Genomic DNA, 13,566 nt, shown 5'->3' with positions numbered 1-13,566 from the left:
CCTAGTGTGGCACTCTGGGATAATAGACTAGACCAGAAGGTCAGTTGAACCACAAGGTTGGCAGTTCAAATTCACCAGCCACTCCTTGAAAACCCTATACAGGGGTCACTATGAGTCAAAAGTAACTCGATGGCACTTAACAACAGCAACAGCAGGCACATTGTCTTCTGAGACTACAAACTGTTCCTCATTGACTGCTGCATGGATTGTTTGTTTCAGACATAGGGAGCAGAAACCACTCCAGAGCATAAATCTAATCCTTTTGGAACAGAAAGGGAATTAGCTGCTAACAAAGTTTGTGGAAAGGCTGCAGGTGGAATGGCTGAAACCCAGAACATTACTTTAGAATTGGTCTATCATGTGAGCTGCTTCTTCCTCTACAAGCAGACAGTGGGAGACTCAGGAGGCTACACAGGACCATTGAGTTCCAGAACACAGAAGTCAGAGACCCCTGCCACTGCTGATATAACTGCCACCAGTCATCCACTACTGTAGTAGCTCTAGTAACACTAGAACATTGCTATTGAAAAACTCAGTACCTTCAAGCAGTAGGAAAATGGCCCCTGCCATCAAAACCCCACATAAATTCATCTAACTGGCAGTACCTAAGTCACTGCCAATACTCTCCCGCCATGCAATGTGGAAGGCACCCTCCAGGGGAGGTGGAAATAAATGCTGGGTGCTATCAATCATATCCAGCTCATTCCCTCCCTCACACCCTAGCTGGCACCCACATAGTTTGGGGCCTAATCATCAGCTTAAGGAATGATTACGAACCCATGGGAGATGGAACAACCCCACTTCCCATGGGTACATAAATGGGGCAATGCTGGCCAATAAGACTTGAGGAGAATTTGCTGGAAGATTCTGAGAAGTGCTACTTCCTCCTCTCTCTTGAGAGAAAGAAAGCCAAGATTCTCTTCCCCTTGGATATGAACAAGGAAGAGTATTGTCTTGTAGCCATGAAGGGAAACAGCCTCCGTGTGAGCCCAAGCCACAGATGGCAGAGCAGACATACGGAAGCCTGTCAACTCAACAGCAATGGGTTTACGGGCTTTGTTGTTGTTTTTATCCTTGATGATACCAAGGATACTCAGTGTGCTGCCTCTGATTTTTCTGGTACGTGACTTGAGTGTCTTTAGTAAGTCAGTTGAATCAGGGTTTCTGTTACCCACCACACCTATTTTCACAATTATAGGTCTTCAAGACCACCCACTAATTCTCTGGTCACCTCACTCTCCAGCTCGCTACAGTGACTATGCCAAACCATTCTCCCCAATTTCCAAACCCTCCACCTTCCTCCTCCCTACTCTCAGCAGGTGATCTTAAAAAAAAAAAAAAAAAAAGCTTTACCAAGAAAGCAGAAAGTATGAGATAGAAAACAACCCCATCTTGGACTCTTGGGCCCAGAGTCAGTGGCGTGGCCACGGAGGACTGGAGTGGAGAGTGAATCTACCAGCCAATAGGAAGAGAGGGCATATGCACAAGGACACCCACACTTGCAGATGGTACCCACTTGACCTCGCTTCGATGACTGGATGATCAGAGCTCAACCAGGAGAAGAAAGAAGAGAAAAAAAGAGTAATCTGATACAATTTGATGAACTTAACCTACACCTATGGATGCAGCAACTCAAAAGAGGGAACAAATTCTTACAGCAAAAATCATTCCCACCCCCTCCACACACAGAGTAGACAGAGATGGGCAACTTGGACATTGGATACCCAAAGTGGCGGGGGGGGGGGAGGAGGGACTACAAAGGCAAGAAGTGACTGGCTTACAAGCTTTCAAGAGGGGACCTAGAGCCAGGGGGCATGAAGGAAGGCAGAATCTCCAGTGAATACTATCCAATCTGTATAGGCGGAGCTGATGAAATGAAACGCAGATGGGTCACTTGTGATACAATAGTGAATAATTGTTATCAGGACTGATTGTGAGGGTTGGAAATGTAAAGGTAGATGTTTTATAGCAAGGAAGGGAGTGATTAACTCTCCAGTCTAGGAGCGGAGGTCTCTAGGACCATCAACGGAGAAGAGCCAAGAGTGGGACCCTACCCAGAGAAGCAGTGAGGCCCAAGATAGAGGCAGAGATGATGATGTGGAGTGATGAAGCGGCTGGGGACTTTGGATCCAGAGAGGGAGGGGGACTGTGTGCTGAAGACTGGGGGAGTGGTGGGGGAGTGTAGGGAGTGGGTTTGTAGGGTATACCCTTTGGTTGGTTGATGATGCATGGAGGGGATTGGAACCATGGCAATGAAATGATATACGATAAAATGAATGTAAAACTAAAGTTCTCTCATGTAAACTATCATATAATTCACAATAAAACATTAAAAAAAAAAAAAAACCCATCTTCCCCATGCCATATACAAAAGCCAACCTATATATCCACACACCAGGCATTTCTATGGTCCTGTTCTCTCTCCCTTTCTCTTATCCAAGACAGAAGGGATTTCATGCAGGATATTAGGCATTGGAAGGACCCATGGTAGAATGGTGGATTATGAGCTGGACTGCCAATCGAAAGATCAGCAGTTTGAATCTGTCAGTTGCTCCAAGGGAGAAAGATGAGGCTTTCTGCTCCCATAAAAACTTACAACCTCAGAAACCCTATCCAAGGTCATTGTGAGTTGGAACTGACTCAGTGGCACACCACCACCACCACCACCACCATCACTAGGTACTGAAAGAGCTAGAGAGAAAGTCCCAGGTTGTGCTTTTTAAAAAGCCACTGTCAATCCTGAGCCACATTCAGAACCTTCTGAGGTGGGACATTCCCACTTGAAAGGACAAGCAGACCACCTTGGAGCAACTAGAAGAACAGAAGATACATCTTGAAAGAAAGACCAGCAGGAAAAATTCAAAACAAAAATGGCAGTCTGGTTGACTATTACAAGAACAAGCAAGTTATTCACAAGAGAGCCACAAGGCAAGCAATCAAGTACCTTCAGGACAAACCCCCCTCCAAGAATGAAACTCAAAGGGAATACATGAGCAGGCATGTAAGTTTACTGGTGACCATGTTGTTCTACTAGTGAGTGGAAGAGGGGAAAAAGCAGCAATGAAGAGGTGGGCTGAGTTTGACCACATTCCATAGACTCCCATCGACCTGGAGGTGAGAAAGAGAAGAGGAAGAGTTGGTTGGTCCAAAGTGTGGTGATACCTAGGGACTCCTGAGCCCATGGACAAGGACATAGCCATGGAGGGCTAGAGTTGAGAGTGAAGCGTCCCGCTGATATGATGCAAGGGGAGATGCACAAGAATGCCCAAACTTACAGATAGTACCCATTTGACCTAGCTTACATGGCTTGATGATCAGAACTCGACTAGAGGAAGATAAAAAAAATTTGTTTGATAAAAGAAACAAGTGTAAATTGCTATAATTTGTTGAACTTGACCTATACTTATGGATGTAGTAGCTCAAATTACCAACTGAGAGGGAAGGAGTCTTCACACAAGACACAAGTATCAATCCTATCTCCACTGTTTACAGGGTTGATAGGGACAGGCAACTTAGACATTGGCTACCTAAATGGGGTGGTGGTGGTGGTAGATAAAGCCACGAAGTGACTGGCTTACAATTTTCAAGAGGGAGTTACATTTCAGAGTGTGTGGGGGAAGGTAGAATCCCCACTGAATAGTTTTCATCTGTCTAGATGAGTCTGGTGAAAGGAGATGAGGATAAGATTCTTATGATTCAATAGTGAGTGATTGTTATCATGACTAATTGTGACTGTCACAACTGTAAAGGTAGAAGTTTTATAACAAAAAGAGGGAAGCAGTTCATCTTACAGTTCAGGAACAGAGGACCCTAGAACCATCAAGGGAGAAGAGTATGAGCAAAATGTGGAACTCTATCCAGAGAAGCAGGGACACCAGAAATGGAGGCAGAGATGAGGGCATGGAGAGAGAGAGCAGCTGAGGACTCTAGACTCATGGAAAGAAAGGGACGGAGTGTTGCCAGGAGGCAGGCTTGCATAATGTGCCCTTTGGTTGTTTAAATGATTATATATTCCTGAGTGTTTTTGTGTACATTTCCCCACCCCCACCCCAAAATAAAAAACAGAGGAAATATTGTTGAATGATGATGCATGGAGGAGATTGTAATCATTGCAATGAAATGAGTGTAAAATGAAGGTTCTCCCTTGTAAACTATCATTCAATTCACAATAAATACATATATTATATATATATATATATATATATATATATATATATATATAGCCACTGTCACCAAGTCAATTCTTGATGTGATCCAATAGGACAGAGTAGAACTGTCCCATATGGTTTCCAATGTTGTAAATCTTTACATACACAGATTGTCACATCTTTATCCTGCAGAACGGCTGGGGGCTTCAAACTGCCAAAAGCTTTAACCAGTGCACCACCAGCTGTGCTTTAGAACCTAAATATTTTCATTTAAAAAATTATTCTTTCCCCAAAGAGGACATTCAAATGGCCACCAAGCATAAGAAAAGATGCTCAGCTTCATCAGTCATCAGAGAGCTGTAAATCAAAACCACAGAGAGCTATCATTTCATTTCTACTGGAATGATATTATGGATTGAACCCCCTAAAATATGTATCCATTGGGCGAGGCCACGATTCTCAATGGTTTGGTCAGTATGTAATGATCTCCCATTACATGACCTGATGTGATAAGCCAATTAGTTGTAAGGGGATTGTTATGAGGTGCCATCTGGTGGCTCCAACTCATAGCAACCCTATGCACAACAGAACTAAACTACAAGGCAGAGTCAAAAATTATCTGCACTCCAATTACATTAAAACTTCTGTTGGCTGCACTATCTTATCAGCTCTTTCTGTTCAAGGTCACTGCTGTGCAGGTATGAATGTGGGCATCTGCAAACAAAATTTGGACCTCTACTCAAAGGAAGGTTTCTTTAAAAAAAATCATTACTGGTGACAAGACATGGATTCATCACTATAAGCCTGAGAGTAAACAGCAGGGTATCAGATGGAAACTTCCTCAATCACCGACCAAGAAACAGCTCAAAAATCAACCATTAGCTGGAAATTTGATGCTTACAGTTTTCTGGGATCCTCAGGGCCAGTATTGGAACACTATCAGGAAAAGGATTAGACCATCAACAGTGCTCATTAAAATGAGATGTTCACTGAAGAGCTGAAGCCTAAACTTTGGATTGAATGAAGAGGACTGCTATTTAAGAGTTTATGATCTTGCATGGCAATGCACTCTGTTGACACTCCTGATCTTGCTCTATCAGACTTTCACCTGTTTGGTCCCCTGAAAGCAGCCCTTCAAGGATGAAGATTCACCTCTGATGAAGAAGTGAAGACAGTGGTGCATTTGTGTCCCGCAGCTCAGCCTAAAACATTTTCTAATAATGGAATACGAAAGCTTGGTGACAGATGAACAAAGTGGATTGAAAAGCAATGAAATTAGGTCAAAAAATGATGTATTTGTCTTTTCTAAAAGTTGACTAGAATAAATTCTACAGCCAGAGTGCATATAATTTTTCATTTACTCTCGTATTGCCTGGTCATGCACCATCCTCAAAATTGTTGTTACTCTAAAGCCCACTGCTGTTGCCACTATGCCAATCCATCTCATTGGTGGAATTCTTATTTTTCCCTGACTCTCCACTTTACTAAGCATGATGTCCTTCTCTAGGGGTTAGTCCCTCCTGATGTCTGAAGTCTGAAGTATGAGAGGTAAAGTCTCTCCATCCTGGCTTCCAACGAGCATTCTGCCTGTACTTCTTCCAACACAGATTTTTTGTCCTTCTGGCAGTCTATGGTACTGTCAATATTCTCCTCCAACACCATAATTCAAATGCAGCAATTCTTCTACAGTCTTCCTTATTCATTATCCAACTTTCACATGCATATGAGGCAATTGAAAATACCATGGCTTGCATTAGCCTTCAAACTGATATCTATTTTTTTTTTGGGGGGGGGGGGAAATATATATTATAATCCTGTTTATTGTATTTGGGTAACCTTTCTTTTTTTTCTTTATTTCCTGAAGTAAAGACTTTATGATCTCTCTCTTTTTCTTTGACAACTTCCTGAAGTGAGTAAAGAATTTATGATTGCTCTCTTTTTGTTTTAACTACTTCCTGGAGTAAAGAATTTATGATCCCTCTCTTTTTCTTTTCCTAAAGTAGGAATGTGCACCTTAAAAATTTGAACTAGACAACTGGGTAAGGGAAAAGATTGTGCAGTCTAAACCCTAGCCAATGGGGTGAGACACAGGATTGAGACTCATGTCTGGGATTAAAAACCCGAGTGGACTGCCCCCTGGGTGTGCTCGCTGGCCTGTTCCTGTATGTACGGCTATGCACGCTCACCCTCTTGCAGGAGTAAATTTTGCTTTGCCAAGGTAATTTAGTCTCACTGTCTTTTATGAGACATTGTGATTCATTTCTAACAATCTGGAGGCTTGTTTGGAATTTCCCATTCCCTTTGGGAAGCAGCTTTAGCCTTCTCCTCTGAGGGAGACTTATCTGCTGAAGTTTCCCAAGGAAGTGAATAAATCCGGACTCTTAGCAAAGTGGGAAAAAGGCCTACTTGAGCATCACCATGTGGCAACCAGGTAACTCTGTGCACAGGCCAAAGTAAGCAAAATCACAGGAGTGGCCAATGCTTTCTTGGTGGTTGGGACATCCTGGAGGTTGTGTGTGTATGAATGAGATGTGTTCTGGGCACAAAGCGAGTGTGGAGTCCTGATCCACGATTCAGTGGCCACCTCATACAGCTTAGGGCAGTATCAAGTCAAGGACTCATCCAAGTCGGGAGTTTGTACCAACACGCCAATTGCTAAGAGGGGTCCAACATTCCCACGAGGGAAAAAGCCAGAGACCAAAGAAGCGAAAATAAAAGAGAGCAAAAAAGCTCCAAGTATAGGAGGGGGTTGAGCCTCTTTGTAAGAACACACAGCCAAGTAGCCAGGATGGGAAATAATACCAGTAAAAGAATCTCTAGAGAAAATGAAACCAAGGACAAAATTCCCCATAATAGTCTATTAGGATTAATGCTAAATTATTAGAATAATAGTGCACAAACTAAAGGGAAATAAAAATAACAAATGATAAGATAGTGCTGTTTCTTTTGGACACAGGAACCAATTCTTAAACTGTCTTTTGGCCTAAATTTGACTCAGAGGCAGACTGTGTCTGTCAATTTTTAATTGAATATGTCAATAACAAAAGTTCTACCCCTCAGGAGGAAATAGATTATGTCCTATGCTGGAGACAGGGTCCTGTTGTCCTATTTGCACTTAAGAGAAGGGATAACAAGGTGAAGAAAGAAAAACTTTCTTTCCCTTGAGACTCCCTTTTCTCTCTACCTTCTGCCTTACAATCCTGCCCTTCCTCCTACACCCCAGACTCACAACCCTGAACTCTCCTCTTGGAAAAGTCCCTTAGGAAGAGGAGAAATTGGGATTCATCAGTGTACCCCTAACTGTTTCAGGAGACCAAAAAAGAGGACAAATGAGAAAATATTCCAGGTTAGACCCAAAAGATCCTTTCGTGACCCGTCTCAAAGTGATCCCAGGGAGTGTTAAAGGTCCATTTTGTCACTAATACTTTGTCACTAATATCTGTAAAAGGATACACAAAAAAATAGAAAATTGGAAAAACAGGTCTATGTAAAGAACTGTTAAAGGAAACTGGAAAGGTATATGAAGGTTTATGTAAAATGGAATAAAGAAAAACAGAAACAAAAAGCCAAAACTATGTTGTCAACTTAGGGCTACAGGCCTCAAGGTCAGCAGTTTGAAACTACCAACAGTTTCGCAGGAAAAAGATGAGGCATTTTGCTCCTGTAATGGTTTACAGCCCTAGAAACCATATATAGGGGTCACTATGAGTCAGAACCAACTCCGACACACCACCACCACCACCACTTTCCGGCAGGCAACTCAGGGAAGGATAATTAACCAATGACCCTTGGGGTCTCAACCCCCATAGTCAGGACAAAACATAGGAGGGGAACCCAAAAATGGCCAGAGGAGAAAACAGATGCTTTAAATGTGGAAAAGTAGGACATTTTAAGAGGGAATGCCCAAAATGGAAAAAATAGAGGGGGTGAGGGTGGTCTGTAGAAGACAATACCTTATCCCCACAGAAGGGAGAAATGATTTACAGCCAATATGGTAGTTTTTCAAATCGAATTCTTAAGATAAATGTAGACATAGGCTGTTTGAGCTTACAATGCAAAATTCTGAGTTTACCCATACAAAGTGAAACTTAAATATGAATCAGGCACTGAGAAGTTGTTTTGTTTTGTTTTAACATCTTTGATATTCTTTCTACAGTAAAATTAATCCATTTAAAGGATAAATTAATCCATTTAAAGGATAGTTAAAGGATTTGTTTGGTGGGTGTGATAGCAACTTTTTAAAAAATTTAACATTGCTCAAGACTTTGTATGTATTTTATTTTTGTATTCATGTTGTACCAATACTCTTTCTAAATTGAAAACATTTTTGTTGTTGTTGTTAAATTGTGAGCCACCCTGTATGTATGCATTTCGTCTTTTTAAGAGGAGGAAAACTATATTTACTTCCTTAAAAAAGGGGGTGGGGTGAGATTGCGGGGAAAAAAAATATATATTTATTATAATTCTGTTTATTATATTTTGGTAACCTTTTTTTTTTTCTTTATTTCCTGAAGTAAAGACTTTATGATCTCTCTCTTTTTCTTTGACTACTTCCTGGAGTAAAGAATTTATGATCTCTCTCTTTTTCTTTTAAATACTTCCTGGAGTAAAGAATTTATGATCACTCTCTTTATCTTTTCCTAAAGTAGAAATACGCGCCTTAAAATTTTGAACTAGCCAACCGGGTAAGGGAAAAGATTGTGCGGTCTAAACCCTAGCCAATGGGGTGAGGCTCAGCCTTGAGAGTCGCATCAGGTCCCTAGTGGACTGCCCACTGGCTGTGCTGGCTGGCCTGTTCCTGTATGTACGGCTATGCACATGAACCCTCTTGCAGGAGTAAATTTTGCTTTGCCAAGGTAGTTTAGTCTCACAGAGTGTCTTTTATACAACATCGGGATTCATTTCTAATATCTTTAAAGAGGTCTTGTGCAGCAAATTTTCTGAATACAATAGGTCCTTTGATTTGTTGATTGCTGCTTCCATGCATGTCGATTGTGGATCCAAGCAAAATGAAGTCTTTGAGAGCTTCAATCATTTCTCCATTTATCATGGTGTTATTTATTGTTTTCTTTAAATTTATTGTTTATTTAAATCCATATTGAAGGTTGTAGTCTGGAATAGACATTCTTTGCAATGTTATGCATGGCTTGTCATGATCCACACAGTCGAAAGCCTTTGTATAGTCAATAAAATACAAGTAAACATCTTTCTGGTATTCTCTGCTTTCAGCCAAGATCCATCTAACATTAACAAAGATATCACTCATTCCACATCCTTTTCTGAATCCAACATGAATTTCTGGCAGTATCCTGTCAATGTAGCCGTTTTTTAATTATCTTCAACAAAATTTTACTTGCATTTGATATTAATGATATTGTTCGATGATTTCCACATTCCATTGGGCCACCTCTCTCTTGTAATTTTTTATTGTGAAGTAAGTGAACTTTACAATGCAGATCATCAGCTTTACACTCAGCAAATCATATACTTTGTTTCATTACAATGGTTACAATCCCTTCCATGTAGCCACACTTAAAAGTATTCACTTCTATTCACTATGGCATTCCTCCCTCTGTCTCCCCCTAACTTCATCTTTCCTCTGCTAACCTATCTCTGGTATATTGCCTGCCCTGTCACCCATCTTAACACATGTCTACCCTCTAGCCCATGAATAATTTTCCCTTCCCCTACCCACCTGTAAGCATTACAGATTGTTTCTTTTATGGGAAAACCCTTTTTTTAAAAACTTTTTACATTGTTTTTGTTGTTAAGTGCCCTGGAGTCTGTTTTGACTCATAGTGACCCTGTATAGGGTTTCCGACAAGCTGCTAGTAAATTTGAACCACCAATCTTTCAGTTCATACCAATCTTACAGTCCAGTGCTTTATCCCACAGCACCACACTAGGACTCCACAGCGCCACATTGGTTTCATATAATGTTTGTCCCTTTGTGATTGATTAATTTCACTTAGCATAATGTCCTCTAGATTCAACCATGTTGTGAGGTGTTTGACAGATTCATCATTATTCTTCAACATTTTGAAGTATTCCATTGTGTGTTTGTACCAAAATTTGTTTAACCATTCTTCTATTGATGGACATTTCAGCTGTCTCCATCTTCTTGATATGTCTCTTGTAGGCACAAATTGAAAGATCCTGTTTTCTTATCTGTTCTGCTCTTTATGTCCCTTGACTGGTACATCCAATCCATTTACATTCATTGTAATTATTAATAGCTATGAATTGATTGCTGTTGTTCTACTGTGTTTTTTGTGGTGCTGCTAGATTTTTTGTTCCACATGATACGCTATGCTGAGTTCATTTTATTTGTTAATTTTGTTTTCATTTTCATTTCTGTTGTGTTACTGTTTACTATATCTGTTTGATTGTCCGCTTTTATTTTGATGTGCAGGTGTATTGTTTTTCTGCAATTTATTAATTTTTTTCAATTTAAAACTGTTTTATCTTGAAACCTACTTGACTTCTTTGACATTTGGAAGTTCTGTATCTACAAATTTCTCTCTTTCTCTTTGTAGTTGACTTTAGTTATAAATTGATATCACTGGTTCCTTATTTTCAGTCTTGTATGTTTGTTTTACTTTAAATACTTCCATATCTGGACTGAGTTTTGGGTGATGATGTCATGTATGGTAATCTCAGATTGTTGTCTGCTGTTGTTGGTTCTCAGTGCAAAGAACACCCTTAGCATTTTTTTGCTTTTTAAGTTGGTCTGGTCATTACAAATTCCTTTAATTTCTGTTTCTCAGGAAACATACTAATTTCACCATTATATTTGAGCGACAGCTTTGCTGAGTATATGATTCTTGGTTGGTACTTTTTTTCTTGCCTGCATGGTTTCTGTTGAGAAATCAGAGTTTAGTCTTATTGGTTCTCATTTGTAGGTAACTTTTCATTGTTTTCAAGGTGCTCTAGGATTCTTTCCTTGTCTTTGGTTTTGGAAAGTTTGATTATGATGTGTCTTCATGATTTTCTTTTTGGGATCTATCTTGTTTGGGGTTCATTTCAACTTTCTGTATGCTTATCTTTTGTCTTTCATGATGTCTTTCATAAGTTTTCTTCTGACAACTCTTTAACAATTTTTTCTGTGCTTTTTATTTTGTCTTCCTGTTCCAGAATTCCAATCATCCATAAGTTGTTCCACTTCTTGGTGTCCCACATAACTCAGGCTTTCTTCAGATGTTTTCATTCTTTTTTTCTGATCTTTTAACATACTATTTTTTTTTAATGTTTTATTGTGAATTATGTGATAGTTTATGTGGGAGAACATTAGTTTTACATTCATTCTATCGTATATCGTCTCACTGCCATGGTTACAATCCCCTCCATGCATTATCAACCAACCAAAGGGTATAACCTGCAAGCCTGCCCCCTACACTACCCACCCCCACCCCCAGTCTTCAGCACACAGTGGCTCTCCCTCTCTGGGTCTAAAGTCCCCAGATGCTCCATCGTTCCACGTCATCATCTCTGCCTCCATCTCAGGCATCACTGCTTCTCTGGGTAGGGTCCCGCTCTTGGCTCTTCCTAGGGACCTCCACTCCTAGAAAAAAAAGTTAATCACTCCCCTCCTTGCTATAAAATTATTTAGTTTCTTATTTTAGTATATTCACAGTTATGTACAACCATCACCATCATCAACTTTTAGAACATTTTCATCTCCTCCAACCTCCCCAGTTCTCCCCCATCCCATAGCCCTAAGCAACCACAAATCTACTTTTTATCTCTGTAGATTTCCTTCCTGATACTGCTCAAGAATGGGACCATACAGTAGGGTGACTGATTTTGTTTGTTTGTTTGTTTTTTACATTTCTCCTATCTTATTTCGTTTCATTGCAATGATTACAATCCCCTGCATGCATCATCAAACAACCAAAGGGTATATCCTGCAAGCCTGGCCCCCAGCCATCAGCACACAACCCTTCTCCCTCCCTGAGTCTAGAGTCCTCAGCCACATCATCTCTCCAAGTCATCATCTCTGCCTCCATCTTGGACGTCACTGCTTCTCTGGATAGGGTCCCACACTCTGCTTTTCTCCCTTGATGCTTCCAGGGACCTCTGCTCCTGGACTGCAACCACTCCCCTCCTTTTGTTACAAAACATCTACCTTTACATTTCCAACATTCACAGACAGTCCTGATAGCAATCATTCATTATTGAACCCCAAGAGTTTTATCCCCATCTCCTTCCATCATCCCCATCCAGACAGGTTGGAAACCACTCAGTAGATATTCTACCTTTCCCCACACCCTCTGGAGCTAGGTTCCCTATTGAAAGCTTGAAAGCCAGTCACTTCTTGCCTTTGTTTAGCCCCCCCCCCCCCATTTTTGGTTAGCCAATGTCTAAGTTTCCCATCCTTGTTGACCCTGTGTACCAAGGGGGGCAGGAATAACATATTACTATTGAGAGACTTATCCTCAAGCTTACTAATTTGGGCTTCCATTGCTTTGAATCTACTCCTTTGCCCTTTCAATGTTTTGTGCATTTCTGAAATCTTAGTATCAATCTTTTGAATTTCCAGTCGCAGGTTTTGTATTGTTTCAAAATTTGAATTTGTTTTGTCTGTTTTTGGTTTTCCTGAATTTTTCTAAATTTATTTTCTGTGTTCTCTTTGTTTTCCTCAATCTTTCTGTCAATTCCTTGAAGGTACATAATTATTTTTATTTTCATTTTTAAGTCAGTTCCATTACCTTTTCTTCCTCAGATATGTTTTCTGGCTCTGCATCTTGGTCATTTGTTTGAGCCATTCTCACTGTGTGCAAGCTGAAATTGTTTGTTGTCTCCAGGCACTTTGGAGTTGTCATTTGTTGTTGTTGTTAAGTGACCCTGTATAAGGTTTCTGAGGAGCAGCTGGTGAGTTTAAATTGCCATCATTGCAGTTCAAACTGACCTTTGGATCCAGTGCTTATCCTACAGCACCACACCAGGACTCTAGAGTTGTTGTGGTGGTATTTAAATGATGATTATATGTTGATGTGTTCTTAGGCTCTCACCGTTTTTTGCCAATGTAGTTAGAGAATGGAAGTGTGTACACCATTCTTATTCACCGTTCATGCACCTCAATTTAGGATAGAGTTAGCTGCTGTTGACTGGTGGTATATTAGCTCTTGCCCAGTGAGTGAAGCTGCAAAAGATACAGTTGTAACTGAGTTATATGGGAACAGCTGCTGTCTTCTGTCATGTGGGAAAGAGCAAAAGTGTCCCTGCCACATACACAATAAAACAAAACAGAATAAACACAAATAAGGAACCAATAATGAAAAGAAAAATCAAAATAGGCAGCAACCAGGAACAAACAAGATGGCGGATTGGGTGGACGTGTAGCAAAGAGCTCTGCCAACAACAACACAGAATACCCGACCAAGCAGGCTCAGGGGATGGTCCCAGAACTCTGAACCAC

This window comes from Chrysochloris asiatica, unplaced genomic scaffold (genome assembly GCF_000296735.1).
Source record: "Chrysochloris asiatica unplaced genomic scaffold, ChrAsi1.0 scaffold00039, whole genome shotgun sequence".
Lineage (NCBI taxonomy): Eukaryota > Metazoa > Chordata > Mammalia > Afrosoricida > Chrysochloridae > Chrysochloris > Chrysochloris asiatica.
The sequence above is the reverse complement of the archived record's forward strand: the minus strand, read 5'-3'. Positions refer to the sequence as shown.